At 44.2% G+C, this 22,744-nt stretch overlaps 1 pseudogene; it reads left to right on the top strand.

Annotated features, from left to right (window-relative positions):
• The window catches only part of LOC123733226 (carbohydrate sulfotransferase 12-like), a 39,102-nt pseudogene that overhangs the window by 1,243 nt on the left and 15,115 nt on the right, over positions 1-22,744 (top strand).

Below are 22,744 nucleotides of genomic sequence, written 5' to 3' on the forward strand. Positions count from 1 at the left end.
GTAACTCTAACCTCCCTCTAGAAACGACTAGGACAGGTAACTCTAACCTCTAGAAACGACTAGGATAGGTAACTCTAACCTCTAGAACACGACTAGGACAGGTAACTCTAACCTCTATAAACGACTAGGACAGGTAACTCTAACCTCTAGAAACGACTAGGACAGGTAACTCTAACCTCCCTCTAGAAACGACTAGGACAGGTAACTCTAACCTCTAGAAACGACTAGGATAGGTAACTCTAACCTCTAGAAACGACTAGGACAGGTAACTCTAACCTCCCTCTAGAAACGACTAGGACAGGTAACTCTAACCTCCCTCTAGAACACGACTAGGACAGGTAACTCTAACCTCTAGAAACGACTAGGACAGGTAACTCTAACCTCTAGAAACGACTAGGACAGGTAACTCTAACCTCTAGAAACGACTAGGACAGGTAACTCTAACCTCCCTCTAGAACACGACTAGGACAGGTAACTCTAACCTCTAGAAACGACTAGGACAGGTAACTCTAACCTCTAGAAACGACTAGGACAGGTAACTCTAACCTCTAGAAACGACTAGGACAGGTAACTCTAACCTCCCTCTACAACACGACTAGGACAGGTAACTCTAACCTCTAGAAACGACTAGGATAGGTAACTCTAACCTCTAGAAACGACTAGGACAGGTAACTCTAACCTCTAGAAACGACTAGGACAGGTAACTCTAACCTCCCTCTAGAACACGACTAGGACAGGTAACTCTAACCTCTAGAAACGACTAGGACAGGTAACTCTAACCTCTAGAAACGACTAGGACAGGTAACTCTAACCTCTAGAACACGACTAGGACAGGGAACTCTAACCTCTAGAAACGACTAGGACAGGGAACTCTAACCTCCCTCTAGAAACGACTAGGACAGGTAACTCTAACCTCCCTCTAGAAACGACTAGGACAGGTAACTCTAACCTCTAGAAACGACTAGGACAGGTAACTCTAACCCCCCTCCCTCTCTCTCCTCCCTCCTCTCTCTCCCCCTCCTCTCTCTCCCCCTCCTCTCTCTCCCCCTCCTCTCTCTCCTCCCTCCTCTCTCTCCCCCTCCTCTCTCTCCTCCCTCCTCCTCTCTCCCCCTCCTCTCTCTCCTCCCTCCTCTCTCTCCCCCTCCTCTCTCTCCTCCCTCCTCTCTCTCCCCCCTCCTCTCTCTCCCCTCCTCTCTCTCCCCCTCCTCTCTCTCCCCCTCGTCTCTCTCTCCCCCTCCTCTCTCTCCCCCTCCTCTCTCTCCCCCTCCGCTCTCTCCCCCTCCTCTCTCTCCTCCCTCCTCTCTCTCCCCCTCCTCTGTCTCTCCCCTCCGCTCTTTCCCCCCTCCTCTCTCTCCCTCCCTCCTCTCTCTCCCCCTCCTCTCTCTCCTCCCTCCTCTCTCTCCCCCTCCTCTCTCTCCCCCTCCTCTCTCTCCCCCTCTCTCTCTCCCCTCCTCTCTCTCCCCCTCCTCTCTCTCCCCCTCCTCTCTCTCCCCCCTCGTCTCTCTCTCCCCCTCCTCTCTCTCCCCTCCTCTCTCTCCCCCTCCGCTCTCTCCCCCTCCTCTCTCTCCTCCCTCCTCTCTCTCCCCCTCCTCTGTCTCTCCCCTCCGCTCTTTCCCCCTCCTCTCTCTCCTCCCTCCGCTCTTTCCCCCTCCTCTCTCTCCTCCCTCCTCTCTCTCTCCCCTCCTCTCTCTCCCCCTCCTCTCTCTCCCCTCCTCTCTCTCCCCCTCCTCTCTCTCCCCCTCTCTCTCCCCCTCGTCTCTCTCCCCCCTCCTTCTCTCTCCCCTCCTCTCTCTCCCCTCCGCTCTCTCCCCCTCCTCTCTCTCCCTCCTCTCTCTCCCCCTCCTCTCTCTCCCCCTCTCTCTCTCCCCCTCCTCTCTCTCCCTCTCTCTCTCCCCTCTCTCTCCCTCCTCCTCTCTCTCCCCACCCTCCCTCTCCCCCTCCTCTCTCTCCCCCCTCCTCTCTCTCCCCCTCTCTCTCCCCCTCCTCCTCTCCCTCCTCTCTCTCCCACCCCTCCCTCTCCCCCTCCTCTCTCTCCCCCTCCTCTCTCTCCCCCCCTCCCTCTCTCCCCCTCCTCTCTCTCCCCCTCCTCTCTCTCCCCACCCCTCCCTCTCCCCCCTCCTCTCTCTCCCCTCCTCTCTCTCCCCCCCCTCCCTCTCCCCCTCCTCTCTCTCCCCCTCCTCTCTCTCTCCCCCTCTCTCTCCCCCTCCTCTCTCTCCCCCTCCCTCTCCCCCTCCTCTCTCTCTCCCCCTCCTCTCTCTCCCCCTCCTCTCTCTCCCCCTCTCTCTCCCCCTCCTCTCTCTCTCCCCCTCCCTCTCCACCCCCTCTCTCTCCCTCTCTCTCCCCCCTCCTCTCTCTCCCCACCCTCCCTCTCCCCCTCCTCTCTCTCCCCCTCCTCTCTCTCCCCCCCCTCCCTCTCCCCCTCCTCTCTCTCCCCTCCTCTCTCTCCCCCCTCCTCTCTCTCCCCCTCCTCTCTCTCCCCACCCCTCCCTCTCCCCCTCCTCTCTCTCCCCCTCCCTCTCCCCCTCCTCTCTCTCTCCCCCTCCTCTCTCTCTCCCCCTCCCTCTCCCCTCCTCTCTCTCCCCCTCCTCTCTCTCTCCCCTCCTCTCTCTCCCCCTCCTCTCTCTCCCCCTCTCTCTCCCCCCTCCTCTCTCTCCCCTCCTCTCCTCTCTCTCTCCCCCTCCCTCTCCCCCTCCTCTCTCTCTCCCCCTCCTCTCTCTCTCCCCCTCCTCTCTCTCTCCCCCTCCTCTCTCTCCCCTCCTCTCTCTCCCCCTCTCTCTCCCCCTCCTCTCTCTCCCCCCCTCTCTCTCCCCCTCCTCTCTCTCCCCTCCTCTCCTCCTCCTCTCTCCTCCCTCTCCCCCCCTCTCTCTCTCCCTCCCTCTCTCCCCACCTCCCTCTCCCCCTCCTCTCTCTCCCCCTCCTCTCTCTCCCCCCTCCTCTCTCTCCCCTCCTCTCTCTCTCCCCCTCTCTCTCCCCCTCCTCTCTCTCCCCCCTCCCTCTCCCCTCCTCTCTCTCCCCCTCCTCTCTCTCCCCCTCCTCTCTCTCCCCCTCCTCTCTCTCTCCCCCTCCCTTTCCCCCCTCCTCTCTCTCCCCACCCCTCCCTCTCCCCCCTCCTCTCTCTCCCCCTCCTCTCTCTCTCCCCCTCTCTCTCCCCCCTCCTCTCTCTCCAGGAGAGGCGGCGGCAGCGTGTCCATGACCTCTGTCACCATGGTGATGACCTGGCTTTTCCGGGGAAGAACCGTTCATTTGACGACATCCCCAACAGGGAGCTGGATCACCTGATCGTCGACGACCGACATGGGGTCATATACTGCTACGTCCCCAAGGTACACACACACACACACACACACACACACACCGCCACGGGGTCATATACTGCTACTTCCCCAAGGTACACACACACACACACACACACACACACACACACACACACACACACCCCTGTTAACACACACACACACACACACACACACACACATATACTGCTACTTCCCCAAGTGACAGTCTGCTAATATAACCTGTATATATTGTATATATATTTATATTGACTGTAGGTGGCCTGTACTAACTGGTAGAGGGTGGTGATCGTGCTCAGTGAGAGGCTAATATAACCTGTATATATTGTATATATATTTATATTGACTGTAGGTGGCCTGTACTAACTGGTAGAGGGTGATGATTGTGCTCAGTGAGAGGCTAATATAACCTGTATATATTGTATATATATTTATATTGACTGTAGGTGGCCTGTACTAACTGGTAGAGGGTGGTGATCGTGCTCAGTGAGAGGCTAATATAACCTGTATATATTGTATATATATTTATATTGACTGTAGGTGGCCTGTACTAACTGGTAGAGGGTGGTGATCGTGCTCAGTGAGAGGCTAATATAACCTGTATATATTGTATATATATTTATATTGACTGTAGGTGGCCTGTACTAACTGGTAGAGGGTGGTGATCGTGCTCAGTGAGAGGCTAATATAACCTGTATATATTGTATATATATTTATATTGACTGTAGGTGGCCTGTACTAACTGGTAGAGGGTGGTGATCGTGCTCAGTGAGAGGCTAATATAACCTGTATATATTGTATATATATTTATATTGACTGTAGGTGGCCTGTACTAACTGGTAGAGGGTGGTGATCGTGCTCAGTGAGAGGCTAATATAACCTGTATATATTGTATATATATTTATATTGACTGTAGGTGGCCTGTACTAACTGGTAGAGGGTGGTGATCGTGCTCAGTGAGAGGCTAATATAACCTGTATATATTGTATATATATTTATATTGACTGTAGGTGGCCTGTACTAACTGGTAGAGGGTGGTGATCGTGCTCAGTGAGAGGCTAATATAACCTGTATATATTGTATATATATTTATATTGACTGTAGGTGGCCTGTACTAACTGGTAGAGGGTTGTGATCGTGCTCAGTGAGAGGCTAATATAACCTGTATATATTGTATATATATTTATATTGACTGTAGGTGGCCTGTACTAACTGGAAGAGGGTGATGATCGTGCTCAGTAGAGAGGCTAATATAACCTGTATATATTGTATATATATTTATATTGACTGTAGGTGGCCTGTACTAACTGGTAGAGGGTGGTGATCGTGCTCAGTGAGAGGCTAATATAACCTGTATATATTGTATATATATTTATATTGACTGTAGGTGGCCTGTACTAACTGGTAGAGGGTGGTGATCGTGCTCAGTGAGAGGCTAATATAACCTGTATATATTGTATATATATTTATATTGACTGTAGGTGGCCTGTACTAACTGGTAGAGGGTGGTGATCGTGCTCAGTGAGAGGCTAATATAACCTGTATATATTGTATATATATTTATATTGACTGTAGGTGGCCTGTACTAACTGGTAGAGGGTTGTGATCGTGCTCAGTGAGAGGCTAATATAACCTGTATATATTGTATATATATTTATATTGACTGTAGGTGGCCTGTACTAACTGGTAGAGGGTGGTGATCGTGCTCAGTGAGAGGCTAATATAACCTGTATATATTGTATATATATTTATATTGACTGTAGGTGGCCTGTACTAACTGGAAGAGGGTGATGATCGTGCTCAGTGAGAGGCTAATATAACCTGTATATATTGTATATATATTTATATTGACTGTAGGTGGCCTGTACTAACTGGTAGAGGGTGGTGATCGTGCTCAGTGAGAGGCTAATATAACCTGTATATATTGTATATATATTTATATTGACTGTAGGTGGCCTGTACTAACTGGTAGAGGGTGGTGATCGTGCTCAGTGAGAGGCTAATATAACCTGTATATATTGTATATATATTTATATTGACTGTAGGTGGCCTGTACTAACTGGTAGAGGGTTGTGATCGTGCTCAGTGAGAGGCTAATATAACCTGTATATATTGTATATATATTTATATTGACTGTAGGTGGCCTGTACTAACTGGTAGAGGGTGATGATCGTGCTCAGTGAGAGGCTAATATAACCTGTATATATTGTATATATATTTATATTGACTGTAGGTGGCCTGTACTAACTGGTAGAGGGTGGTGATCGTGCTCAGTGAGAGGCTAATATAACCTGTATATATTGTATATATATTTATATTGACTGTAGGTGGCCTGTACTAACTGGTAGAGGGTGGTGATCGTGCTCAGTGAGAGGCTAATATAACCTGTATATATTGTATATATATTTATATTGACTGTAGGTGGCCTGTACTAACTGGTAGAGGGTGGTGATCGTGCTCAGTGAGAGGCTAATATAACCTGTATATATTGTATATATATTTATATTGACTGTAGGTGGCCTGTACTAACTGGTAGAGGGTGGTGATCGTGCTCAGTGAGAGGCTAATATAACCTGTATATATTGTATATATATTTATATTGACTGTAGGTGGCCTGTACTAACTGGTAGAGGGTGGTGATCGTGCTCAGTGAGAGGCTAATATAACCTGTATATATTGTATATATATTTATATTGACTGTAGGTGGCCTGTACTAACTGGTAGAGGGTGGTGATCGTGCTCAGTGAGAGGCTAATATAACCTGTATATATTGTATATATATTTATATTGACTGTAGGTGGCCTGTACTAACTGGAAGAGGGTGATGATCGTGCTCAGTGAGAGGCTAATATAACCTGTATATATTGTATATATATTTATATTGACTGTAGGTGGCCTGTACTAACTGGTAGAGGGTGGTGATCGTGCTCAGTGAGAGGCTAATATAACCTGTATATATTGTATATATATTTATATTGACTGTAGGTGGCCTGTACTAACTGGTAGAGGGTGGTGATCGTGCTCAGTGAGAGGCTAATATAACCTGTATATATTGTATATATATTTATATTGACTGTAGGTGGCCTGTACTAACTGGTAGAGGGTGGTGATCGTGCTCAGTGAGAGGCTAATATAACCTGTATATATTGTATATATATTTATATTGACTGTAGGTGGCCTGTACTAACTGGTAGAGGGTGGTGATCGTGCTCAGTGAGAGGCTAATATAACCTGTATATATTGTATATATATTTATATTGACTGTAGGTGGCCTGTACTAACTGGTAGAGGGTTGTGATCGTGCTCAGTGAGAGGCTAATATAACCTGTATATATTGTATATATATTTATATTGACTGTAGGTGGCCTGTACTAACTGGTAGAGGGTGGTGATCGTGCTCAGTGAGAGGCTAATATAACCTGTATATATTGTATATATATTTATATTGACTGTAGGTGGCCTGTACTAACTGGTAGAGGGTTGTGATAGTGCTCAGTGAGAGGCTAATATAACCTGTATATATTGTATATATATTTATATTGACTGTAGGTGGCCTGTACTAACTGGTAGAGGGTGGTGATCGTGCTCAGTGAGAGGCTAATATAACCTGTATATATTGTATATATATTTATATTGACTGTAGGTGGCCTGTACTAACTGGAAGAGGGTGATGATCGTGCTCAGTGAGAGGCTAATATAACCTGTATATATTGTATATATATTTATATTGACTGTAGGTGGCCTGTACTAACTGGAAGAGGGTGATGATCGTGCTCAGTGAGAGGCTGCTCCAGGACGGAGGCCCCTACAGGGATCCACTGGCTGTTCCTCAGGAGATGGTCCACAACAGCAGCCTCCACTTCACCTTCAACAAATTCTGGAAACGCTACGGGAAGTTCTCGCGACATCTGATGAAGGTCAGTTCACTGCTAATCTCTCTTACCTCCGACGCTAAACCCTGATGGGGGTCAGTTCACTGCTAATCTCTCTTACCTCCGACGCTAAACCCTGGTGGTGGTCAGTTCACTGCTAATCTCTCTTACCTCCGACGCTAAACCCTGGTGGGGTGGTCAGTTAGCCCTGATGGGGTCAGTTAGCCCTGATGGTGGTCAGTTCACTGCTAATCTCTCTTACCTCCGACGCTAAACCCTGATGGGGGTCAGTTCACTGCTAATCTCTCTTACCTCCGACGCTAAACCCTGGTGGGGGTGGTCAGTTAGCCCTGATGGGGGTCAGTTAGCCCTGATGGTGGTCAGTTCACTGCTAATCTCTCTTACCTCCGACGCTAAACCCTGATGGGGGTCAGTTCACTGCTAATCTCTCTTACCTCCGACGCTAAACCCTGATGGGGGTCAGTTAGCCCTGATGGGGGTCAGTTAGCCCTGATGGGGGTCAGTTAGCCCTGATGGTGGTCAGTTAGCCCTGATGGGGGTCAGTTAGCCCTGATGGTGGTCAGTTAGCCCTGATGGTGGTCAGTTAACCCTGATGGTGGTCAGTTAACCCTGATGGTGGTCAGTTAACCCTGATGGTGGTCAGTTAGCCCTGATGGTGGTCAGTTAGCCCTGATGGGGGTCAGTTAGCCCTGATGGTGGTCAGTTAGCCCTGGTGGTGGTCAGTTAGCCCTGATGGGGGTCAGTTAGCCCTGATGGTAGTCAGTTAGCCCTGATGGTGGTCAGTTAGCCCTGATGGTGGTCAGTTAGCCCTGATGGGGGTCAGTTAGCCCTGATGGTGGTCAGTTAACCCTGATGGTGGTCAGTTAACCCTGATGGTGGTCAGTTAACCCTGATGGGGGTCAGTTAGCCCTGATGGTGGTCAGTTAACCCTGATGGTGGTCAGTTAGCCCTGATGGTGGTCAGTTAACCCTGATGGTGGTCAGTTAACCCTGATGGTGGTCAGTTAACCCTGATGGTGGTCAGTTAGCCCTGATGGGGGTCAGTTAACCCTGATGGTGGTCAGTTAGCCCTGGTGGGGGTCAGTTAGCCCTGATGGTGGTCAGTTAACCCTGATGGTGGTCAGTTAGCCCTGATGGGGGTCAGTTAGCCCTGATGGGGGTCAGTTAGCCCTGATGGTGGTCAGTTAACCCTGATGGTGGTCAGTTAGCCCTGATGGTGGTCAGTTAACCCTGATGGTGGTCAGTTAACCCTGATGGTGGTCAGTTAGCCCTGATGGTGGTCAGTTAGCCCTGATGGGGGTCAGTTAGCCCTGATGGTGGTCAGTTAGCCCTGATGGTGGTCAGTTAGCCCTGATGGTGGTCAGTTAGCCCTGATGGGGGTCAGTTAGCCCTGATGGTGGTCAGTTAGCAGCTGATGGTGGTCAGTTAGCCCTGATGGTGGTCAGTTAACCCTGATGGTAGTCAGTTAGCCCTGATGGTGGTCAGTTAACCCTGATGGTAGTCAGTTAGCCCTGATGGTGGTCAGTTAGCCCTGATGGTGGTCAGTTAGCCCTGATGGGGGTCAGTTAACCCTGATGGTGGTCAGTTAGCCCTGATGGGGGTCAGTTAACCCTGATGGTGGTCAGTTAGCCCTGATGGTGGTCAGTTAGCCCTGATGGGGGTCAGTTAACCCTGATGGGGGTCAGTTAGCCCTGATGGGGGTCAGTTAACCCTGATGGTGGTCAGTTAGCCCTGATGGTGGTCAGTTAGCCCTGATGGGGGTCAGTTAGCCCTGATGGGGGTCAGTTAACCCTGATGGTGGTGGTCAGTTAGCCCTGGTGGTGGTCAGTTAGCCCTGATGGGGGTGGCCAGTTAGCCCTGATGGTGGTCAGTTAACCCTGATGGGGGTCAGTTAGCCCTGATGGGGGTCAGTTAGCCCTGATGGTGGTCAGTTAACCCTGATGGGGGTCAGTTAACCCTGATGGGGGTCAGTTAGCCCTGATGGTGGTCAGTTAACCCTGATGGGGGTCAGTTAACCCTGATGGTGGCTAGTTAACAGCTGACTCATTAGGGTTTATTTTTATTGATTTATTTAACCTTTATTTAACCAATCAGTCTCCAGATCCTTCATCAGTGATTTAAAAACACCAATCGGGACCAAGTTCTTCCAGTTTAACAGTATTTTGTAAGGCGTTTCCAAGACGATGGCGCAGGGTACATAAAAGCCCTTTATACCCAAATTCAGTTCGGACATTTGGAACAGTTAGCAGGATAAAGTCCAGCGAACGAAGAGACGACCCACCACATTACTGAACAATAAAAAAAATATGAATCTATTATATAAATGTGTAAGTGATGTATTCAGCGCATTCGGAAAGTATTCAGACACCTTTTTCCACGTTTTGTTACGTTACAACCTTATTCTAAAATTGATTAAATCGTTTTTTTCCCCTCCTCATCAATACCACATAATGACAAAGCAAAAACAGTTTTTTAGAAATTCGTGCAAATATATTAAAAATTAAAAAATGTCAATGTCACATTTAAATAAGTATTCAGACCCTTTACTCTGTACTTTGTTGAAGCACCTTTGGCAGCGATTACAGCCTCGAGTCTTCTTGGGTATGACGCTACAAGCTCGGCACACCTGTATTTGGGGAGTTTCTCCCATTCTTCTCTGCAGATCTGTCAGGTTGGATTTGGAGCGTCGCTGCACAGCTATTTTCAGGTCTCTCCAGAGATGTTCGATCGGGTTCAAGTCCGGGCTCTGGCTGGGCCACTCAAGGACATTCAGAGACTTGTCCCGAAGCCACTCCTGCGTTGTCTTGGCTGTGTGCTTAGGGTCGTTGTCCTGTTGGAAGGTGAACCTTCGCCCCAGTCTGAGGTCCTGGATCAGGTTTTCAGCAAGGATTTCTTGGTACTTTGCTCCGTTCATCTTTCCCTCGATCCTGACTAGTCTCCCAGTCCCTGCCGCTGAAAAACATCCCCGCAGCATGATGCTGCCACCACCATGCTTCACCGTAGGGATGGTGCCAGGTTTCCTCCAGATATGAAGCTTGGCATTCAGCCAAAATAGTTCAATCTTGGTTTCATCAGACCAGAGAATCTTGTTTCTCATGGTCTGAGAGTCTTTAGGTGCCTTTTGGCAAACTCCAAGCGAGCTGTCATGTGCCTTTTACTGAGGAGTGGCTTCCGTCTGGCCACTCTACCATAAGGGCCTGATTGGTGGAGTGCTGCAGAGATGGTTGTCCTTCTAGAAGTTTCTCCTATCTCCACAGAGGAACTCTGGAGCTCTGTTAGAGTGACCATCAGGTTCTTGGTCACCTCCCTGACCAAGGCCCTTCTCCCCCGATTGCTCAGTTTGTCCGGGCAGCCAGCTCTAGGAAGAGTCTTGGTGGTTCCAATCTTCTTCCATTTAAGAATGATGGAGGCCACTGTGTTCTTGGGGACCTTCAATGCTACAGAAATGTTTTGGTACCCTTCCCCAGATCTGTGCCTCGACACAATCCTGTCTCTGAACTCTACGGACAATTCCTTCGACCTCATGGCTTGTTTTTTTGCTCTGACATGCACTGTAAACTGTGGGACCTTATATAAACAGGTGTGTGCCTTTCCAAATCATGTCCAATCAATTGAATTTACCACAGGTGGACTCCAATCAAGTTGTAGAAACATCTCAAGGATGATCAATGGAAACAGGATGCACCTGAGCTCCATTTCGAGTCTCATAGCGAAGGGTCTGAATACTTATGTAAATAAGGTTTTACTGTTTTTTATTTGTAATACATTTGAAAACATTTCTAAAAACCTCTATCAACTGGTACCTTTGTCATTATGGGGTATTGTGTGTAGATTGATGGGAGGAAAAAAAATATTTGATCAATCTTAAAATAAGGCTGTTACGTAACAAAATGTGAATACTTTCTGAATGCACTGTGTATTTGGGTTAGGGGTTAGGGTTAGGGGTTAGGGGTTAGGGTTAGGGGTTATGGTTAGGGTTAGGGTTAGGGGTTGGGGTTGGGTTAGGGTTAGGGTTAGGGGTTAGGGTTGGGGTTAGGGTTAGGGGTTGGGGTTAGGGTTAAGGGTTAGGGTTAGGGTTAGTGGGGTAAGGTGGTTAGGGTTAGGCTAGGTTAGGTGTGTTAGGTTAGGGTAGGTTGTGTTAGGGTTGGAGATAGTAGGGTTAGGTTAAGGAGGTTAGGTTAGGGGGTTAGGCTAGGGTTAGGGTTAGGTAGGTTAGGGGTTAGGGTTAGGAGGTTAGGTTAGGGTAGGTTGTGGTTAGGGTAGGGTTAGGCCAGGTTAAGCAGGTTAAGGTTAGGTTAGGGTTAGGGTTAGGGGTTGCGGTTAGGGCCAGGCTAGGCCAGGCTAGGTAGGTAGGCCAGGGCAAGTAGCCAGGTTAGGGTGCAGGTTAGGCCAGGTTAGGCAGGCTAGGCAGGTTAGGCGAGGGCCTAAAGAAGGTTAGGGCCAGGTTAGGCTAGGGCAGGGTCAGGAAGCAGGAGGGGCTAGCTAGGGAGGTTGAAGAAGAGAGCGAGGAGGGAGGGTATGCAGGCCAGGCTGAGGCAGAAAGGCAGGCAAAGGCAGGCCAGGCAGTAGGCCAGGGGCAGAGAGGAGTAAGTAGGGCAGGATGAAGAAGTAGTCAGGCCAGGTGGCAGGCAGGGCTGGCAGTAGTAAAAGGGGACAGGGGCAGGCAGGCCAGGCCAGGGCCGGCCAGGTCAGGCAAGGAGCCAGGCCAGAGAGGCCAGCAAGAAAGTGGGGCCAGGTAGGACAGGGCTAGGAGGACAGGCCAGGGGAGGCAGGAAGAAGAAGCAGGCAGACAGAGGCAGGAGAAGAAGTTAGGCTTAGGGGTTAGAGTTAGGGGTTAGGGGTTAGGGGTTAGAGTTAGGGTTAGGGGTTAGGGTTAGGTTTAATAAAGGTGGTTTGTTTGTTTGTCAAGGTGAAGCTCCAGAAGTACACCAAGTTCCTGTTTGTCAGAGATCCGTTCGTCCGCCTCATCTCGGCGTATCGGAACAAGTTCGAGCAGCCCAACGAGGAGTTCTACCGCCGATTCGCTCTGCCCATGCTCCGTCGCTACGGTAACCACTCTGAACCTCCCGCGGCAGCGGCGATGCGTTCCTGCGGGAATCCGCCCCTTCCTTCTCAGAGTTTGTCCAATACCTACTGGACCCCCAGACGGAGAGCGAAGCCCCTTTCAACGAGCACTGGAGACAGGTCTACCGGCTCTGCCACCCCTGTCAAATACAGGTAATATATAACAACAATACTACATTTATTTATCCAATGTCTAAGAAGAAGAAGTGTTTTGGCAGAAGTAAACAACCAAGATCCACCTTCTGGTGGAAGAAGAGTGAACTCTTGTCATCTAACTAATGTGGAGCCCAACGTTCTGCATTTATTAGACCAGCAAACATCAGTCCCCACTACTTTACAAATAACATGGATTATACTATTCTACCAGTCTGGAATAGGGGGACAGGTCCATAAGACAGGACTGATTGGTCCTCAATAACATGGATTATACTATTCTACCAGTCTGGAATAGAGGGATAGGTCCATAAAACAGGACTGATTGGTCCTCAATAACATGGATTATACTATTCTACCAGTCTGGAATAGGGGGACAGGTCCATAAGACAGGACTGATTGGTCCTCAATAACATGGATTATACTATTCTACCAGTCTGCAATAGGGGGACAGGTCCATAAGACAGGACTGATTGGTCCTCAATAACATGGATTATACTATTCTACCAGTCTGCAATAGGGGGACAGGTCCATAAGACAGGACTGATTGGTCCTGGTCCTCAATAACATGGATTATACTATTCTACCAGTCTGGAATAGGGGGACAGGTCCATAAAACAGGACTGATTGGTCCTCAATAACATGGATTATACTATTCTACCAGTCTGGAATAGAGGGATAGGTCCATAAAACAGGACTGATTGGTCCTCAATAACATGGATTATACTATTCTACCAGTCTGCAATAGGGGGACAGGTCCATAAGACAGGACTGATTGGTCCTCAATAACATGGATTATACTATTCTACCAGTCTGGAATAGGGGGACAGGTCCATAAAACAGGACTGATTGGTCCTCAATAACATGGATTATACTATTCTACCAGTCTGGAATAGGGGAACAGGTCCATAAAACAGGACTGATTGGTCCTCAATAACATGGATTATACTATTCTACCAGTCTGGAATAGAGGGACAGGTCCATAAGACAGGACTGATTGGTCCTGGTCCTCAATAACATGGATTATACTATTCTACCAGTCTGGAATAGAGGGACAGGTCCATAAAACAGGACTGATTGGTCCTGGTCCTCAATAACATGGATTATACTATTCTACCAGTCTGGAATAGAGGGACAGGTCCATAAAACAGGACTGATTGGTCCTCAATAACATGGATTATACTATTCTACCAGTCTGCAATAGGGGGACAGGTCCATAAGACAGGACTGATTGGTCCTCAATAACATGGATTATACTATTATACCAGTCTGCAATAGGGGGACAGGTCCATAAGACAGGACTGATTGGTCCTGGTCCTCAATAACATGGATTATACTATTCTACCAGTCTGCAATAGGGGGACAGGTCCATAAAACAGGACTGATTGGTCCTGGTCCTCAATAACATGGATTATACTATTCTACCAGTCTGCAATAGGGGGACAGGTCCATAAAACAGGACTGATTGGTCCTGGTCCTCAATAACATGGATTATACTATTCTACCAGTCTGGAATAGGGGGACAGGTCCATAAAACAGGACTGATTGGTCCTCAATAACATGGATTATACTATTCTACCAGTCTGGAATAGGGGGACAGGTCCATAAGACAGGACTGATTGGTCCTCAATAACATGGATTATACTATTCTACCAGTCTGCAATAGAGGGACAGGTCCATAAAACAGGACTGATTGGTCCTCAATAACATGGATTATACTATTCTACCAGTCTGGAATAGGGGGACAGGTCCATAAAACAGGACTGATTGGTCCTCAATAACATGGATTATACTATTCTACCAGTCTGGAATAGGGGGACAGGTCCATAAGACAGGACTGATTGGTCCTCAATAACATGGATTATACTATTCTACCAGTCTGCAATAGAGGGACAGGTCCATAAAACAGGACTGATTGGTCCTCAATAACATGGATTATACTATTCTACCAGTCTGCAATAGGGGGACAGGTCCATAAGACAGGACTGATTGGTCCTGGTCCTCAATAACATGGATTATACTATTCTACCAGTCTGCAATAGAGGGACAGGTCCATAAGACAGGACTGATTGGTCCTCAATAACATGGATTATACTATTCTACCAGTCTGGAATAGGGGGACAGGTCCATAAGACAGGACTGATTGGTCCTGGTCCTCAATAACATGGATTATACTATTCTACCAGTCTGGAATAGGGGGACAGGTCCATAAAACAGGACTGATTGGTCCTGGTCCTCAATAATGTAATGTATACAAAAGACAAGCCTTTTCATCTACTAGACTAGAATATAAGGGAAGACAAGCCTTTTCATCTACTAGACTAGAATATAAGGGAAGACCAGCCTTTTCATCTACTAGACTAGAATATAAGGGAAGACAAGCCTTTTCATCTACTAGACTAGAATATAAGGGAAGACAAGCCTTTTCATCTACTAGAATATAAGGGAAGACAAGCCTTTTCATCTACTAGAATATAAGGGAAGACAAGCCTTTTCATCTACTAGACTAGAATATAAGGGAAGACAAGCCTTTTCATCTACTAGAATATAAGGGAAGACAAGCCTTTTCATCTACTAGACTAGAATATAAGGGAAGACAAGCCTTTTCATCTACTAGACTAGAATATAAGGGAAGACAAGCCTTTTCATCTACTAGAATATAAGGGAAGACCAGCCTTTTCATCTACTAGACTAGAATATAAGGGAAGACCAGCCTTTTCATCTACTAGACTAGAATATAAGGGAAGACCAGCCTTTTCATCTACTAGAATATAAGGGAAGACAAGCCTTTTCATCTACTAGAATATAAGGGAAGACAAGCCTTTTCATCTACTAGACTAGAATATAAGGGAAGACCAGCCTTTTCATCTACTAGAATATAAGGGAAGACAAGCCTTTTCATCTACTAGACTAGAATATAAGGGAAGACCAGCCTTTTCATCTACTAGAATATAAGGGAAGACCAGCCTTTTCATCTACTAGACTAGAATATAAGGGAAGACAAGCCTTTTCATCTACTAGACTAGAATATAAGGGAAGACAAGCCTTTTCATCTACTAGAATATAAGGGAAGACAAGCCTTTTCATCTACTAGAATATAAGGGAAGACCAGCCTTTTCATCTACTAGACTAGAATATAAGGGAAGACAAGCCTTTTCATCTACTAGACTAGAATATAAGGGAAGACAAGCCTTTTCATCTACTAGAATATAAGGGAAGACAAGCCTTTTCATCTACTAGACTAGAATATAAGGGAAGACAAGCCTTTTCATCTACTAGAATATAAGGGAAGACAAGCCTTTTCATCTACTAGAATATAAGGGAAGACCAGCCTTTTCATCTACTAGACTAGAATATAAGGGAAGACAAGCCTTTTTATCTACTAGACTAGAATATAAAGGAAGACAAGCCTTTTTATCTACTAGACTAGAATATAAGGGAAGACAAGCCTTTTCATCTACTAGACTAGAATATAAAGGAAGACCAGCCTTTTCATCTACTAGACTAGAATATAAGGGAAGACAAGCCTTTTCATCTACTAGACTAGAATATAAGGGAAGACCAGCCTTTTCATCTACTAGACTAGAATATAAGGGAAGACAAGCCTTTTCATCTACTAGAATATAAGGGAAGACAAGCCTTTTCATCTACTAGAATATAAGGGAAGACCAGCCTTTTCATCTACTAGACTAGAATATAAGGGAAGACAAGCCTTTTCATCTACTAGACTAGAATATAAGGGAAGACCAGCCTTTTCATCTACTAGAATATAAGGGAAGACAAGCCTTTTCATCTACTAGAATATAAGGGAAGACCAGCCTTTTCATCTACTAGAATATAAGGGAAGACAAGCCTTTTCATCTACTAGAATATAAGGGAAGACAAGCCTTTTCATCTACTAGAATATAAGGGAAGACCAGCCTTTTCATCTACTAGACTAGAATATAAGGGAAGACAAGCCTTTTCATCTACTAGACTAGAATATAAGGGAAGACAAGCCTTTTCATCTACTAGAATATAAGGGAAGACAAGCCTTTTCATCTACTAGACTAGAATATAAGGGAAGACAAGCCTTTTCATCTACTAGAATATAAGGGAAGACAAGCCTTTTCATCTACTAGACTAGAATATAAGGGAAGACCAGCCTTTTCATCTACTAGAATATAAGGGAAGACAAGCCTTTTCATCTACTAGACTAGAATATAAGGGAAGACCAGCCTTTTCATCTACTAGAATATAAGGGAAGACAAGCCTTTTCATCTACTAGACTATAAGGGAAGACAAGCCTTTTCATCTACTAGACTAGAATATAAGGGAAGACAAGCCTTTTCATCTACTAGAATATAAGGGAAGACAAGCCTTTTCATCTACTAGAATATAAGGGAAGACCAGCCTTTTCATCTACTAGAATATAAGGGAAGACCAGCCTTTTCATCTACTAGACTAGAATATAAGGGAAGACAAGCCTTTTCATCTACTAGACTAGAATATAAGGGAAGACAAGCCTTTTCATCTACTAGACTAGAATATAAGGGACGACAAGCCTTTTCATCTACTAGAATATAAGGGAAGACCAGCCTTTTCATCTACTAGACTAGAATATAAGGGAAGACAAGCCTTTTCATCTACTAGACTAGAATATAAGGGAAGACAAGCCTTTTCATCTACTAGACTAGAATATAAGGGAAGACAAGCCTTTTCATCTACTAGAATATAAGGGAAGACAAGCCTTTTCATCTACTAGAATATAAGGGAAGACAAGCCTTTTCATCTACTAGACTAGAATATAAGGGAAGACAAGCCTTTTCATCTACTAGAATATAAGGGAAGACCAGCCTTTTCATCTACTAGAATATAAGGGAAGACCAGCCTTTTCATCTACTAGACTAGAATATAAGGGAAGACCAGCCTTTTCATCTACTAGACTAGAATATAAGGGAAGACAAGCCTTTTCATCTACTAGACTAGAATATAAGGGAAGACAAGCCTTTTCATCTACTAGACTAGAATATAAGGGAAGACCAGCCTTTTCATCTACTAGACTAGAATATAAGGGAAGACAAGCCTTTTCATCTACTAGAATATAAGGGAAGACAAGCCTTTTCATCTACTAGACTAGAATATAAGGGAAGACCAGCCTTTTCATCTACTAGACTAGAATATAAGGGAAGACCAGCCTTTTCATCTACTAGACTAGAATATAAGGGAAGACAAGCCTTTTCATCTACTAGACTAGAATATAAGGGAAGACAAGCCTTTTCATCTACTAGACTAGAATATAAGGGAAGACAAGCCTTTTCATCTACTAGAATATAAGGGAAGACAAGCCTTTTCATCTACTAGAATATAAGGGAAGACAAGCCTTTTCATCTACTAGACTAGAATATAAGGGAAGACAAGCCTTTTCATCTACTAGAATATAAGGGAAGACCAGCCTTTTCATCTACTAGACTAGAATATAAGGTAAGACAAGCCTTTTCATCTACTAGAATATAAGGGAAGACCAGCCTTTTCATCTACTAGACTAGAATATAAGGGAAGACAAGCCTTTTCATCTACTAGAATATAAGGGAAGACCAGCCTTTTCATCTACTAGACTAGAATATAAGGGAAGACAAGCCTTTTCATCTACTAGACTAGAATATAAGGGAAGACAAGCCTTTTCATCTACTAGAATATAAGGGAAGACAAGCCTTTTCATCTACTAGACTAGAATATAAGGGAAGACAAGCCTTTTCATCTACTAGAATATAAGGGAAGACAAGCCTTTTCATCTACTAGAATATAAGGGAAGACAAGCCTTTTCATCTACTAGAATATAAGGGAAGACAAGCCTTTTCATCTACTAGACTAGAATATAAGGGAAGACCAGCCTTTTCATCTACTAGACTAGAATATAAGGGAAGACAAGCCTTTTCATCTACTAGACTAGAATATAAGGGAAGACCAGCCTTTTCATCTACTAGACTAGAATATAAGGGAAGACCAGCCTTTTCATCTACTAGAATATAAGGGAAGACAAGCCTTTTCATCTACTAGAATATAAGGGAAGACCAGCCTTTTCATCTACTAGAATATAAGGGAAGACAAGCCTTTTCATCTACTAGACTAGAATATAAGGGAAGACAAGCCTTTTCATCTACTAGAATATAAGGGAAGACAAGCCTTTTCATCTACTAGACTAGAATATAAGGGAAGACAAGCCTTTTCATCTACTAGACTAGAATATAAGGGAAGACAAGCCTTTTCATCTACTAGACTAGAATATAAGGGAAGACAAGCCTTTTCATCTACTAGACTAGAATATAAGGGAAGACCAGCCTTTTCATCTACTAGAATATAAGGGAAGACCAGCCTTTTCATCTACTAGACTAGAATATAAGGGAAGACAAGCCTTTTCATCTACTAGACTAGAATATAAGGGAAGACCAGCCTTTTCATCTACTAGACTAGAATATAAGGGAAGACAAGCCTTTTCATCTACTAGAATATAAGGGACGACAAGCCTTTTCATCTACTAGAATATAAGGGAAGACAAGCCTTTTCATCTACTAGACTAGAATATAAGGGAAGACCAGCCTTTTCATCTACTAGAATATAAGGGAAGACAAGCCTTTTCATCTACTAGAATATAAGGGAAGACCAGCCTTTTCATCTACTAGAATATAAGGAAGACAAGCCTTTTCATCTACTAGAATATAAGGGACGACCAGCCTTTTCATCTACTAGACTAGAATATAAGGGAAGACAAGCCTTTTCATCTACTAGAATATAAGGGAAGACCAGCCTTTTCATCTACTAGACTAGAATATAAGGGAAGACCAGCCTTTTCATCTACTAGACTAGAATATAAGGGAAGACAAGCCTTTTCATCTACTAGAATATAAGGGAAGACCAGCCTTTTCATCTACTAGACTAGAATATAAGGGAAGACCAGCCTTTTCATCTACTAGACTAGAATATAAGGGAAGACAAGCCTTTTCATCTACTAGAATATAAGGGAAGACAAGCCTTTTCATCTACTAGACTAGAATATAAGGGAAGACAAGCCTTTTCATCTACTAGACTAGAATATAAGGGAAGACAAGCCTTTTCATCTACTAGACTAGAATATAAGGGAAGACCAGCCTTTTCATCTACTAGACTAGAATATAAGGGAAGACAAGCCTTTTCATCTACTAGACTAGAATATAAGGGAAGACAAGCCTTTTCATCTACTAGACTAGAATATAAGGGAAGACCAGCCTTTTCATCTACTAGAATATAAGGGAAGACCAGCCTTTTCATCTACTAGACTAGAATATAAGGGAAGACAAGCCTTTTCATCTACTAGACTAGAATATAAGGGAAGACCAGCCTTTTCATCTACTAGACTAGAATATAAGGGAAGACCAGCCTTTTCATCTACTAGACTAGAATATAAGGGAAGACAAGCCTTTTCATCTACTAGAATATAAGGGAAGACCAGCCTTTTCATCTACTAGACTAGAATATAAGGGAAGACAAGCCTTTTCATCTACTAGACTAGAATATAAGGGAAGACAAGCCTTTTCATCTACTAGACTAGAATATAAGGGAAGACCAGCCTTTTCATCTACTAGACTAGAATATAAGGGAAGACAAGCCTTTTCATCTACTAGACTAGAATATAAGGGAAGACAAGCCTTTTCATCTACTAGAATATAAGGGAAGACCAGCCTTTTCATCTACTAGAATATAAGGGAAGACCAGCCTTTTCATCTACTAGACTAGAATATAAGGGAAGACAAGCCTTTTCATCTACTAGACTAGAATATAAGGGAAGACCAGCCTTTTCATCTACTAGAATATAAGGGAAGACAAGCCTTTTCATCTACTAGAATATAAGGGAAGACAAGCCTTTTCATCTACTAGAATATAAGGGAAGACAAGCCTTTTCATCTACTAGAATATAAGGGAAGACCAGCCTTTTCATCTACTAGAATATAAGGGAAGACAAGCCTTTTCATCTACTAGACTATAAGGGAAGACAAGCCTTTTCATCTACTAGACTAGAATATAAGGGAAGACAAGCCTTTTCATCTACTAGACTAGAATATAAGGGAAGACAAGCCTTTTCATCTACTAGAATATAAGGGAAGACCAGCCTTTTCATCTACTAGAATATAAGGGAAGACAAGCCTTTTCATCTACTAGACTAGAATATAAGGGAAGACCAGCCTTTTCATCTACTAGACTAGAATATAAGGGAAGACCAGCCTTTTCATCTACTAGACTAGAATATAAGGGAAGACGAGCCTTTTCATCTACTAGACTAGAATATAAGGGAAGACCAGCCTTTTCATCTACTAGACTAGAATATAAGGGAAGACAAGCCTTTTCATCTACTAGACTAGAATATAAGGGAAGACAAGCCTTTTCATCTACTAGAATATAAGGGAAGACCAGCCTTTTCATCTACTAGACTAGAATATAAGGGAAGACCAGCCTTTTCATCTACTAGAATATAAGGGAAGACCAGCCTTTTCATCTACTAGAATATAAGGGAAGACAAGCCTTTTCATCTACTAGACTAGAATATAAGGGAAGACCAGCCTTTTCATCTACTAGACTAGAATATAAGGGAAGACCAGCCTTTTCATCTACTAGACTAGAATATAAGGGAAGACAAGCCTTTTCATCTACTAGACTAGAATATAAGGGAAGACAAGCCTTTTCATCTACTAGAATATAAGGGAAGACCAGCCTTTTCATCTACTAGAATATAAGGGAAGACAAGCCTTTTCATCTACTAGACTAGAATATAAGGGAAGACCAGCCTTTTCATCTACTAGACTAGAATATAAGGGAAGACCAGCCTTTTCATCTACTAGACTAGAATATAAGGGAAGACAAGCCTTTTCATCTACTAGACTAGAATATAAGGGAAGACCAGCCTTTTCATCTACTAGACTAGAATATAAGGGAAGACAAGCCTTTTCATCTACTAGACTAGAATATAAGGGAAGACAAGCCTTTTCATCTACTAGAATATAAGGGAAGACCAGCCTTTTCATCTACTAGACTAGAATATAAGGGAAGACCAGCCTTTTCATCTACTAGACTAGAATATAAGGGAAGACAAGCCTTTTCATCTACTAGAATATAAGGGAAGACAAGCCTTTTCATCTACTAGAATATAAGGGAAGACCAGCCTTTTCATCTACTAGAATATAAGGGAAGACCAGCCTTTTCATCTACTAGACTAGAATATAAGGGAAGACCAGCCTTTTCATCTACTAGAATATAAGGGAAGACAAGCCTTTTCATCTACTAGACTAGAATATAAGGGAGGACAAGCCTTTTCATCTACTAGACTAGAATATAAGGGAAGACAAGCCTTTTCATCTACTAGAATATAAGGGAAGACCAGCCTTTTCATCTACTAGACTAGAATATAAGGGAAGACAAGCCTTTTCATCTACTAGACTAGAATATAAGGGAAGACAAGCCTTTTCATCTACTAGACTAGAATATAAGGGAAGACAAGCCTTTTCATCTACTAGACTAGAATATAAGGGAAGACAAGCCTTTTCATCTACTAGAATATAAGGGAAGACAAGCCTTTTCATCTACTAGACTAGAATATAAGGGAAGACAAGCCTTTTCATCTACTAGAATATAAGGGAAGACAAGCCTTTTCATCTACTAGAATATAAGGGAAGACAAGCCTTTTCATCTACTAGACTAGAATATAAGGGAAGACCAGCCTTTTCATCTACTAGAATATAAGGGAAGACAAGCCTTTTCATCTACTAGAATATAAGGGAAGACCAGCCTTTTCATCTACTAGAATATAAGGGAAGACAAGCCTTTTCATCTACTAGACTAGAATATAAGGGAAGACCAGCCTTTTCATCTACTAGACTAGAATATAAGGGAAGACAAGCCTTTTCATCTACTAGAATATAAGGGAAGACAAGCCTTTTCATCTACTAGAATATAAGGGAAGACAAGCCTTTTCATCTACTAGACTAGAATATAAGGGAAGACAAGCCTTTTCATCTACTAGAATATAAGGGAAGACAAGCCTTTTCATCTACTAGAATATAAGGGAAGACAAGCCTTTTCATCTACTAGACTAGAATATAAGGGAAGACCAGCCTTTTCATCTACTAGAATATAAGGGAAGACAAGCCTTTTCATCTACTAGAATATAAGGGAAGACCAGCCTTTTCATCTACTAGAATATAAGGGAAGACAAGCCTTTTCATCTACTAGACTAGAATATAAGGGAAGACCAGCCTTTTCATCTACTAGACTAGAATATAAGGGAAGACAAGCCTTTTCATCTACTAGAATATAAGGGAAGACAAGCCTTTTC

Source organism: Salmo salar, unplaced genomic scaffold (genome assembly GCF_905237065.1).
Source record: "Salmo salar unplaced genomic scaffold, Ssal_v3.1, whole genome shotgun sequence".
In the NCBI taxonomy this organism is placed as follows: Eukaryota; Metazoa; Chordata; class Actinopteri; order Salmoniformes; family Salmonidae; genus Salmo; species Salmo salar.